A 12,433-nucleotide genomic window follows, 5' to 3' on the forward strand; every position below is an offset into this window, starting at 1 on the left:
AACAAATCCTGGCAAGTGCAAGGTCCTGAGTTCAATTCCTGGTACCTGAAGGGAAAAAAAAATTTATGGGCCAGGGAAATATAGCTCCATGGCACAGCACCAGCCTGGCAAGCATGAGGTACCTGAATTTGATTCCTGGTACCCACTTCCCTGCAAAAAAATGTTCCTAGAGTGGTGTGGATATATTATACCCTCTGTGATACTCAGGTAAACACACACAAAAACTATTCCATGGAGCATAACATGGGTGTAAATCCTAGTTTAACACTTTTGCACACACCTTGTCTTTCATCGTACCGAGTGAGTAAACACAAATATTGTTTCCTGTATCCCTCAGGAAAAGGTATTGAGATGCACAAATGGCTGAATTTTTATGCTAAAGTAAAAACTTACAGTGACAAAGTAAGGAGTGTATATGTGGCCCCTCTGTTGTGCTTGGAGGGTTAAGGTACACAGCAGACTTTTGTTATAAATAATCAATTTTGCTGTAAATAATTTCTAAATGCAATTATGTTTACTGATATGCCAACTGATATTAAGGCATGCTGCCCTGAAAATCACTAGCAGGAAGCTAACAAATACTGAGGCTTTGCTAACAGTATTGGCAGAAAGATGGTGAGACGCCCTTGCCCTAGGAAGTTCCCTAATAGTTAAGGGCATGATGCCTGCAGTGTTGCTCCTTCAACAGTCTCCAGAGCAAAGCTGGAAGCCACTCCTAGAAACATGGGGAAAAAATAAGGAAGGCCATCTGAAAAATCAGATGTATTAAAAATGAGCAATGGGTATTTCATTATTTTACATAACATAGCTAAATGGATTAAAACATTCTAGAAAAGTAAACTATAGGGAAAAAACGTGTGGCAGGTAACTGTTTTTGTTTTTGTTTGTTTGTTTTGTTCTTGAGACAGGGTTTTGCTATGCAGTTCAAGCGGCCTTGAGCTCACTTTGTAGCCCAGGCTGACCTTGAACTCACAACAATCCTCCTGCTTCAGCCTCCCAAGTGCTGGGATTACAGGCATGTGCCACCATGCCCAGCCTGTAGCAGACAGATTTGATTTTGACTTTATAGCATCCATTTTCTTTTTTGGAATTAGTGCTCTTTCACTGAAAAACTCCATATGGAACAAAAGGGAAGGAAAGGAGGAAGAGAAAGAAGAAGGGAAGAGATTGAAAGGGAAGGAGGGAGAAAGAACCAATCAGGACATTGACAATTGTGAAAATGGCTCAAAGAGTGTATGTATTTCAGAGACACACACTGAAATCCTGACAGATGAAATGATATATTATCTGAGCTTTGCTTCGAGATACTCAAAATTAGGTGCTAGGACAGTGAATGCCTGAATTTAAGACACCACACATAGTTAGAAGTAAGAAAAGCAACTATAGCATGGACTTGAGATTGCTAAAACTGGTCATCACCTGAGCATTTCAAGAAGATGCCCATACGTGATATGACGATCATGAAAAAGGGAAGTGTTCAATGTTCTGAAAAAGAAATTGGCAATTGGCTTGATCGACTGGACCTGAGAAGCCTAGAAGAGCTGGATGAAGTAAGACTGGCCATGAATTCATGATTGTTAACGTTAGGTAATGAGTAAATAGGAATTATTCTATTTAATTTCTGGAAGTATAAACTTTTTGCAAGATAAAGGTTTTTTGGTACATCTAAAATAGGGCTCCGATTTTATAAAAGTATCTCTGTCTTTTCTCTATGCTTCTTTTTATGTAAATATATAGAAAGATATTTGGAAATATTCACAAAGTTAATAATGAACATTTCTGAATATTAAAATTTTGGAGAACTTCATTCTTTCATTGTTGAACATTCTACATTGTTTGAACTCAAAATAATGGTTGTGTACTAATTTCTAAAAACTAATGAAAATGATATTTTTTTTCCAAAAACAAATGGGTTAATACTTCTTAAAACAAAAACTAAAGTCAAATGTGACTACTGTATATGTTAAGAAAAAGTTAAATTTTATTAGGGGGAGTATGGGTAATTATTTTCCAGTTGTAATTTTTTCCCTCTCTTACTGGGGATTGAACCCAGGGCCTACCACAGGCTAGGCAAGGGCTCCATCACTGAGCTACACCTTTTACATTTTATTTTGTGATAAAGTATTCCTGAGTTGTCCAGATCAGTCTTGAATTTTCTACCTTCCTGCCTCAGCCGACTGGGTAGCTGGGTTAACAGGCATATATCACCATGCTTGGTCTGTATTATTTTTACATAAAGGTAAAATAACCAAGTACGTGTGAAAATTCTTTACTACAGGACTTCTCAACTTTGGCATTACTGACCTTTTGGGCCAAATAATTCTATGTTATGGAGACCTGCCTGTTGCATGTAGTGTATTTAGCAGCAATCCTATACCCATTAAGTGAACCCAGTAGCACTGTCATCCCACCTATTGTGACAACTAAATGTAAAAGGCAAGATCACCCCCAACTAAGAATCACTTCTCTAAGCTGAGTGCGATGGCACATGCCTATAGTACTAGCACAAGCAAGATGAAGGCAGGAGGATCACTGTCAATTTGATGATAGCTTGGGTTACATAGTGAATTCAAAGCCAGCTATAAAGCGAGATCCTATCTCAAAAATTAATCAAACAAAAACAATCACTGCTCCATGCATGTATCTTTATCTAAGGTATTCTCAATCATGCAAAATATAAATTCTCTACTCTTGGGTATATTCAATGTACTTAATAATTTTCAACATGATATTGTCCTTTCTCCACCTTGTGGTACTGGTGAATGAACTAAGGGCCTCACACATGCTAGGCAAGCACTCTACCACTAAGCTATAATACACCACATCTTTTCTCTCTTATTGTTAATTCTTATTGTTTCTTCTGTACTGGGAATTGAACTCAGAACTTTATGCTTGCCAGGCAGGCACTTATGCCACTGAGCTATACCCCCAAGCCTCGTTAATTCATTATTGACATTCTACTTTTAGTACAGGTTATCTCAAGCAGATAAATCAATTTTGCTGCAATAGATTTTATGATTGAATAAAATTTATACTGCTTCTGACACATCTCGTTTTTAATACATTTGGAAAGGCCTTAAACTACAAACCCCAAGCTATATATAGTACTATAATCTTTGAGAATACAGGAGAAAACAAGAAAAGGTTATATAATTCCATCTTCTCAAAACTCAGTCTTTGATGAAATTAAGCAGCCTGAAAACATCCTCGAAAACAAAGTAACCCCCAGAAGGATGAAAGCACCAAGCATACTATAATCATCATCTCACTTCTTACCCTCAAAATGAGATCTGCAGAACAGCAGCATTAGCACCAACCCAGAGTTTAGTTAGCACAAACACTTAATCTCAGCCCTATCCCAAACCTATGAAAAACAGACCCTGCATTTTAACAAGTTCTCCAGATGATCTGATGCATTTTAAATCTGAAAAGCAGTGATGTAGTTGTTTCTATGTTGCTTGAAGCTGAAGTTCAGGGGGCTACATTCTTAACATATACAGAAATAGGTCTCTTAGAGAGGTAAAGTGAAAACTGCATAATTACAAAATAGTCAACAAGTAACAGGAAAAATTAATGAATATACCTTCTTAGCCACCCCAGAAAACTATTATGTTACAAAACCCGTTTCAAAGATGAGACATTTCTCCTCCCACTCTCCAAATCCTGGGCCTCATGCCTGCTAAGCAAATCAGTACCACTGAGCTATACCTTCAGCCCCCACCTTTTCCCCTATTATTTTAAAATTAAGGTGAAAAATTAAAATTCTCATTTACAATAGACACCTTTCATGAAGAAAGAAGACTGAACTTTCCTGGTAGAGTAAAATTTGCCTTAACATGATAAAGCTTTGATTCCTAAACCTGAGTGATTATTCTGCAATGCTTAGTTTTGAAAGATACAGATTTTTGATACTTATTTACTTATACAATATTATGATTCAGGAAGGCTGAGATTTCATATTTTTTAAAACTATCTTTGCCATTTCTGCTAATTAGTCTGATCTGAATATGATGACCTTGGGCTGTGGACGTGGCTCAGTAGAAAAGCACTTGCATAGCATGTGTGAGGCTGTGGCTTGAACCCCAGGACAGGAAGGAAAAAAGGAATGAAGGAAGGGAGGAGGGAGAAAAGAAAAGAAAACAGCTGGCTTCATTCAGCCACTGTTAGCACAAAGCAGATTGCTGAAAATTGCTTGGACTGAATCCCGCCCCTGTGCATGACCCAATAGCCAAGGCCGAGCTTTCCCTAAATCTATCCCTAACTTGCCTGATCATGCGGCACACTAACCTGGTGAGGACTTTCAATGGTTAACCACTTCAGAAAGGAGAGGCCTGCCTGCACCACCCCTGCTTATACTCCAGAAGTCACCAGCAGACTGGGGAAAGCAGCAATCCCTTGCCGGTCCGCTTCAGAGCAATAATAACCTATAGGAAATGCCAGGGACTCCACTACCCACTTGTCTAGAGGAAACCAAGAACATGACAAGAAGAAGAAACAAAAGGGAATCTCCAGCCACCAACCCAAGCAGTATTGGCCCAGGAGAGGTAAACACAGAAGAGATCAGAGTTGCATACCTGCAATTTCTAAAACAACATCTGAGGTAGAGAAACAACTTTGTGAAACTATAGAAAAACAATACAGAAATATTAATACAAGTAAAGGAAGATATAAGACAAACAATGAAAGAAACACTAAGCACCTTTCAAGAAAACACAGATGGAAGAATAGATGAGCATAGAAAAAGGAGGGAAAGGGGGCGGAGCAAAGATGGTGGATAGATAACAGCTGGCTACAAGGCTCCCTGGATAGTCAACTTAGAATTCAACATAATACAGTATGGGGAGTCCTGAACAGAGGGAGGTGAATTCTCTCATCCCAAGAAGAAAGTAAGGTGAGAAGAACCAATCAAACATACAGTCCCGGTGCTATTATTGGAACAGCTAAACGTTCAGTGCTCCTGCAGTAGCAGGCGATTTGCCGAGCTGTCCAAGATCCCGCAACTTCGACTCACTGCAGGTGCAGTCACACTGAGGTCGGGGGTCGCCAGCCGAATAGAGAGCTGAGCTGGAGGTGAGCCTGCATCAACCTGTGGTGAGTAATGGGAGTAGAGCCATCCAACAAAAAGGGGAATTCGGGCAAATGACATTCAAGAACCTGGCAGAACTGGCAAGTACAAGGGGCAGCAGTGACTTCAGTCAGTTGTTCCCTTCCGAAATGGGATTGGTAGAGTGAGCTAGATCTGGGTCATGCGACCAATAGGTTATCTAAAATCAAGTCCGTATGGTGGCGGCACACCACCATAAGGCAGTGAAGCCTCAGAAGTTTGACTGATCCAGAGGGGAGGCGGCACACAATAATACAGTGCAGGCCTCAGCAGCTTGACTTATCCGGAGGGGAGGGGACAGCATACACTCCCCCATTTGCAGCTGACTAGCACATGGCAATGGGAAGGGTCACCTAGCCAGCATGCTTCAGAAGAATTGTGACCAACAAAGAAAGAAAATAGGGCTTCCTGGAAGAAGAAAAAAAGATGGGAAGGGGAAGCAACAAAAAAAGTCCCCAGGTCCCAACCCTGAGAACACTGACCCAGGACAGGTAAATACAAAGGAGAATGAGAAAAAGCAAACATGCAATAACAGACATAGCACCAGTGGACATAAAAGAGATATCTTCGGGACCTCATAGACGAGTTCAAAAGGGAAATATTTAGCCAAGTAAAGCAAGACATAAGAAGATTAATAAAAGAGATGCTAAGCACCCCTCAAGCAGACACAGATGCTAGAAGGGAGGAACTCAAACAAAGCAGAGAACCATTTGATGAAGAATATCAAGAAAATATAGAATACATGAAGCAGATTCAAAGAGATTACTAGGAAATTAAAAACTCTATGGAAAGATGGCAAATAAGCTTGAAAGAAACTAAGGATAGATTATCCAAACTGAAGGAAATTTTGCAATGTGGGATTATGAAAGAAAAAACTTTTTAAAAATAACAAGGGTAACAATACAGAGGAAACAAGCAGTAACAATACAGAGGCCAGAAGATTACAAAAGGTTCTATAACTTGAGAATAAAGAATGTGAACGAAGAAGCTGGGGTACAAACAAAGGAACTACAAAGGCTATTCACACAAATAATTAAGGAAAACTTCCCAAACATAAGAAAAGGAAATGATATTCTGATATATGAGGCATACAGAACTCCAGCCACCTACAACCAAAACAGAGCTACACTCAGTCATATAATAATCAAGATCCAAGAAATTCAATATAAAAACAGAATATTAAAAGCTGTTAGAGACAAGAAACAGATCACCTATAAAGGAAGGCCCATCAGAATAATGGCAGACTTCTTGACACAAACCATCAAGTCAAGAAGAGCCTGGAGCGAAATATCCCAAGCCCTGAAAGAAAATAACCTCCAACCCAGAATGTTATACCCTGCCAAACTGTCTCTAGAATTGAATGGAGAAACAAGATGCTTCTAAGGGAAACTGCAGCCACCAATCCAACTCTACAGAGAATACTTCAGGGCATTCTAGAGAGAGAGAAAAGAACTAGGATTCCAGGCACAGTGGAAGAGAGGCCTCAATAAATGAAGCAGAAAACAGAATGAAGATTAGCAGACAACTGATGGCAAAAAAAAGAGCATAACAGAAAAGAGGCAGAGAAGGTTGGTTATAATCTCTAATATAGATGGCCTTGATACACTAAATTAAAAAAAAAAAAGAACCACACATGGAGATGAAGAGGCAGGGTCTACTGAGATGCTATTTATAGGAAATATAGTTAACATGAAAAAAAGCACATGGGCTGAAAATCAAACATGAGAAAACAATGCTCTGTGTGACAGAACCAGAGAGCAAATAGGGGCAACTAGACCAGTATTTGTGGATAGGTTCGAAACACAAAACATAATAGGTAAAGGAATACAAATAGAGATCAAGTCCAGAAAAGAGAAGGTTAGGAACCACTTAGGTAAATAGCAGTTTGCCGCCACACACACAATTTAAAACCAAGGGTCTTGGTCAGACCCCGAAATGCACAGTGTACCCTGGGGAAGTGAAAAGGAAGGGAGAGTCTTAAAAAGATGGCAGAAGATATTGTTAATAGTGTATCAGGATTTTTTTTTTTTTTATTGGTACCGGGGATCGAACTCACGACCGCCTGCTTACAAGGCAGGTGTTTATGCCGCTGAGCTAAATCCCCAGCCCCAATAGTGTATCAGGATTTAAAACCCACATTACTTGCACCACTCTGCTTAGATAGATTTTATTCTTTTTTTGATAGATTTTATTCTGTCCGAGGTTGTCTACTTCCATTAGATTTGAGGGCACAGACAGCTATCCAAAAACATCAGGTTATAGCACAGTAATCATCTTTAATTTCCTATTCTCTTAATCTGGAACACTGTATGACTTATACTGTTTTATCATGACTGATCTTTGTTAAATCTTGTTTGATTGTTGTTTGGTATTAACAGATTTTATTTATTCAAAACTGATATGATTGATAGTATCAAGTCTGAGAATATAGGCAACTACACTGAAGATGACAAGACTATAATACGCATTCTGGATTGATAAATGCCTATTTTTGAAGTTTTATACTATATATAAAGTTGTACTTTTATTAATACTGTTGTGTACTGATATATTCAATTATACTATGTCTGATAATATAGCCAATTCTATTGAAGATAACAAGAGACAACACAGGAACTAAGGTAGATCTCCTTGTACAATGGTCTTACATGGCTTTTTTGTTTCACATGTTTATAGGAGTATGTTTTGTTGTGTCTTGCTTTGTTTTGTTTCTCCTTCTAACATAGAAAGGATAGAAATACATGTTAACACTCACGCATGTGTCAACTCTATAAACAGTTTATGAGAATTGATCTTATGACACATGATGATATGAACAGATATTTTGAAGAAAAAGAGACACTAAAATACCCAGTGCTCATCCTGGAGTGTCAAATGTGAAACCCAGCAATAGTATTATTCGTTGTTCAGAGTGATATTAGCCTGCTTGGGTTTGTTCAATCTCAACATAATAGAAAATATGGATAACTGCATGTACGTTTAAGTGTACAGGATTGATAACCATATTTCTAAGTTTTTGTTGGATACAACAGAACAAAACTGGTTACAGTCTCACTGTTTGAATCCCTGCTTTTTATGTTCCACTTTTGTATCTTGAATAAATATTTGTAAGAGGACAATCTGTAATCATGAAATAGTGATTTCTTACGGTTTATGTTTTTTCTTTGAAAGTATTGTATTATTTCTACCTGTTTTGTTATTTTTAGTCTTTCTTTAAATAAAATTAAAAAAAAAAAAGACACTACAGTACCCAGGGCTGATCCTGGAGTATCATGATGTGAAATCCAGCAATACTATCAGTCTGTGTTCAGAATGACTTTAGCCTGCTTTAGTTTGTTTAATCTCAACATAAATAAAGATACGGATAACTGCCTATATGTTTAAGTGTATATGATTGAGAACCATGTTATTAAGTTTTTGTTGGATAGTTGAACAGAACTGTTCGCAGTCTCGCTGTTTGAATTCCTACTTCATATGTTCCACCTTTATATACTGAACAACTATTTGTAAAATGACAACATGTAAACATTAACTAGTGATTAGTTTATTTTTTCACTGAATGTATGTATACTTTCTACCCATTTTCTATTTTGTTTAGTCTTTCTTTAAATAAAATTTTTAAAAATGGGGGGAAACCTTCAAAGAAGAATATAAAAAAATGTAGAATACATGAAACAGAGTCAAAGAGATTACTAGGAAATTAAAAACTCTATTAAAAGCCGGCAAAACTGTTTGAAAGAAACTAAAGATAAACTATCAAACTTTGAAGACAGATTTCCAAATTGCGATCAAGAAAGGAAAGATCTCTTAAAAATAACAAGGAAACCAGGAAGTAACAATACAAAGGCTAGAAGATGACAAGAGGCTCTATAACTTAAAAATACAAAATGTGAGTGAAGAAACAGGGATAAACACAAATGAAATACAAAGGTTATTTACAGAAATAATTAAAGAAAACTTCCCAAGCATAGGAAAAGGAAATGATATACAGATACATGAGGCATACAGAACAGCATCCAGCTATTACCAAAATACATCTACACCTACAGATATAATGATCAAGATCCCAGAAATTTGACACAAAAACAGAATATTAAAAGCTATTAGAGAAAAGAAACAGATCACCCATAAAGGAAAACCCATCAGAAACACGACAGACTTTTCGACACAAACCATCAAAGAAGAGCTTAGAGTGAAGTATTCCAAGCCCTGAAAGAAAATTACCTCCAACCCAAACTGATGTACCCTGAAAAACTCTCTCTCAAAATTAATGAAGAAACAAGATGCTTCCATGACAAAGAGGAACTGGGGGAGTTCATGACCACGAACCCGACCCTCCAAAAAATACTGAAGGACATTCTAGAGAGAGAGAGAAAAATGACTAGGGTTTCAGGAACAATGGCAGAGGGGGCTCACTGAAAGGAGCAGACAGAGAAATGAAAGGGAAAAGCAGACTACCAATGGCAGAAAAATAGCACAGCAGAGATGAGGCAGAGGTTGGTCATAAACACTAACCTAGATGGCTTCAATACACTAATTAAAAGAAACACAGGCAGAGTGGATAGGAGATATGCTCCATGAAGATGGGCTAAATAAGAAACATAATTAACCTGAAAGAGGGTTTATGGAATGAAAGTCAAAGATGAGAAAATAATGCTCTATGTGATACAGAACCAGAAAAGTAGGGTTAGCTTGCCCATCTGCTGCAGACTGGTTGGAAAGACATAACACATTTACATAATGGAGAACTACTCAGCTATAAGGAAGGAAAATCTAGAGATTCTCACAGGTAAATGGATAAAACTTGAGATCACGCTCAAGGGTAAAAAGTTCAGAATCATTTGGGGAAATAGTAGGTTGCCTCCCTAATTTTAAAACTAAAGGCATTAGTGGGATGCAAATGTACAATGCACCCTGTGAAAGTGAAAGGGGCTTCCTGACCTGGGGACCAGGACGGTCCCTGCTGGACCGGCGGGCTCCCTGCTGGACGGTGAGTGGAGTAGCGGCGGCTGGGAATCCCGCCCAGCCTAAGCGAACTTTCTTCCTGACCGGGGGACCAGGCCGGTCCCTGCCGGACAGGTGAGTGAAGCAGCGGCGGCTGGGAATACCACCTACCCTGAGGGAACTCTATTCCTGGCCTGGAGACCAGGCCGATATTCCCTGCCAGTTCCAGTGAGTGGTGCCACCGCAGGGAAACCAACCCCAGGCTGCAGAACTCTCTCCCACACCTGGAACAACACTTGAAGCTCCAAAATACAGGAAGATGACAAAATGAAAGACCAAAATGCAATCTCAAACATCCAGCCCAACCCAAGAAAGCCTAGGAGCCATGTACATAGAAGAAAACACATGCCACATAACTGAAATACCTGAAATAATAGTAACTGAAATAAAGAAGCAACTCTGGGAAGCCTTAAAGGAATTCAAACTAGAAATAATCTCTCAGGTAAAAGAAGAAATGATAAAAGAAAGAAGCAGATGCTAAACATAGCTAAAGAAGACGGAATTAAAAAATTGGAGGAACTAAACAAAAAGATAAAATCCCTGGACGAACAATATAAGAAACAAACAGAATACATAAAACAGATGCAAAGAGATACACAGGAAATAAAAAACTCCATTGAAAGTTGTAAAAACCACCTCAATGAATGCGAAGATAGAATCTCAGACCTTGAAGACAAGATTGCAGCCAGTGAACAGGAAAGAAAAGATCTTTTAAAAATAACAAGAAATCACGAAATAACAATTCAACACCTGCAAGATGACGCAAAGAGGAACAACATAAGGTTTATAGGAAGAAATGAAAAAGAAGGGGACAACATAAAGGATGTCAACAGGATATTTAGAGAAGTTAGAGCTGAAAATTTTCCAAACACGAGATTGAAAACTGATATCAAGATCAGTGAAGCATATAGAACTCCAAATAGCCATAACCAAAATAAATCTACACCCAGACGTATAATAATGGCCATCCCAGAAATCGAACAAACGAATAGAATATTAAAGGCTGTCAGAGAGCAAAGACCGATGACCTACAAAGGAAAACCTATCAGAATTACAGCAGACTTCTCAGCACAAACAATAAAGTCAAGAAGAGCATGGAGTGAAGTACTTCATATTCTAAAGGAAAATGATTTCCAAACTAGGCTGATGTACCCTGCAAAACTGTCCTTCAAAGTCGATGGAGAAATAAGATACTTCCATGACAAAGATCAGCTGAAAAACTTCATGATCACCAAGCCAACCCTGAAAAGAATACTGAAAGACAGCCTAGATACATTCAGGAAAAAACCAGGAAACAACGCAGACAAATAAACAGAGCAGAAAGATAAACATTCTATAGCAGTAAGATAACATGTCAACAATAAACCAACATATAACAGTTTTAACTATTAATGTAAATAGTCTCAATACATCAATTAAAAGAAACAAACTGGAAGAATGAATCAAGAAACAAAATCCAACCATATGCTGTCTACAAGAAACCCATCTAACCCAAAAAGATACTCACAGACTGAAAGTCAAAGGATGTGAAACAATACTTCATGCAACAGGAACCCCCCACCCAAAAAGTGGGGGTAGCTATTCTGTTTGCAGACAAAGTGAACTTAAAGCCAATAATGATCAGAAGGGATAAAGAAGGTCACTACATACTGGTTAGGGGAAAATTCCAAGAGGAAGAGATAACTATCTTAAATATATATGCACCAAACTCCACAACACCCAGTTATATAAAACAAGTACTAACAGAAATGAAAAACCAAATCAGCAGTAACACAATTCTAACAGGAGATCTTAACACACCATTGACACCAATGGACAGATCAACCAGAAAGAAAATCAACAAAGAAATAAAAGAACTGAACCACACCTGTGAACAAATGGACTTAATAGACATTTACAGAGTATTGCACCCAACACACATTCTTCTCAGCAGTACTTGGGACATTCTCTAAAATAGACCATATATTAACTCACAGAACATATTTAAATAAATGCAAAAGAGTTGAAATTATCCCTTGCATGCTATTGGACCATAGCGCTATGAAATTAGAAATTAACGGGCTGGGGATTTAGCTCAGTGGCTTAAGTACCTGCCTGGCAAACGTAAGGTCATGAGTTCAATCCCCAGTACAAAAAAAAAAAAAAAAAGAAATTAGAAATTAACAATAAAATATACTTCAAAAAAACCCCACAAACACATGGAAACTGAATAACACACTCTAGAGTAATCAATGGGTCACAGAGGAAATTAAAGAAATTAAGCAATACCTACAAAAAAATGAAAATAAAGATACAACTTACCAGAATCTGTGGGATGCAATGAAA

The 12,433-nt window shown here is 38.0% G+C and overlaps 1 protein-coding gene across 8 annotated transcripts in view; it reads right to left on the minus strand.

Moving 5' to 3' along the window:
* The window catches only part of Scai (suppressor of cancer cell invasion), a 182,396-nt gene that overhangs the window by 103,274 nt on the left and 66,689 nt on the right, over window positions 1-12,433 (minus strand). The window lies entirely within an intron of this gene.

The sequence above is a fragment of the Cavia porcellus genome, unplaced genomic scaffold (assembly GCF_034190915.1).
Source record: "Cavia porcellus strain 051 isolate PalLab524CR breed Dunkin Hartley unplaced genomic scaffold, mCavPor4.1 scaffold_1, whole genome shotgun sequence".
NCBI lineage: Eukaryota > Metazoa > Chordata > Mammalia > Rodentia > Caviidae > Cavia > Cavia porcellus.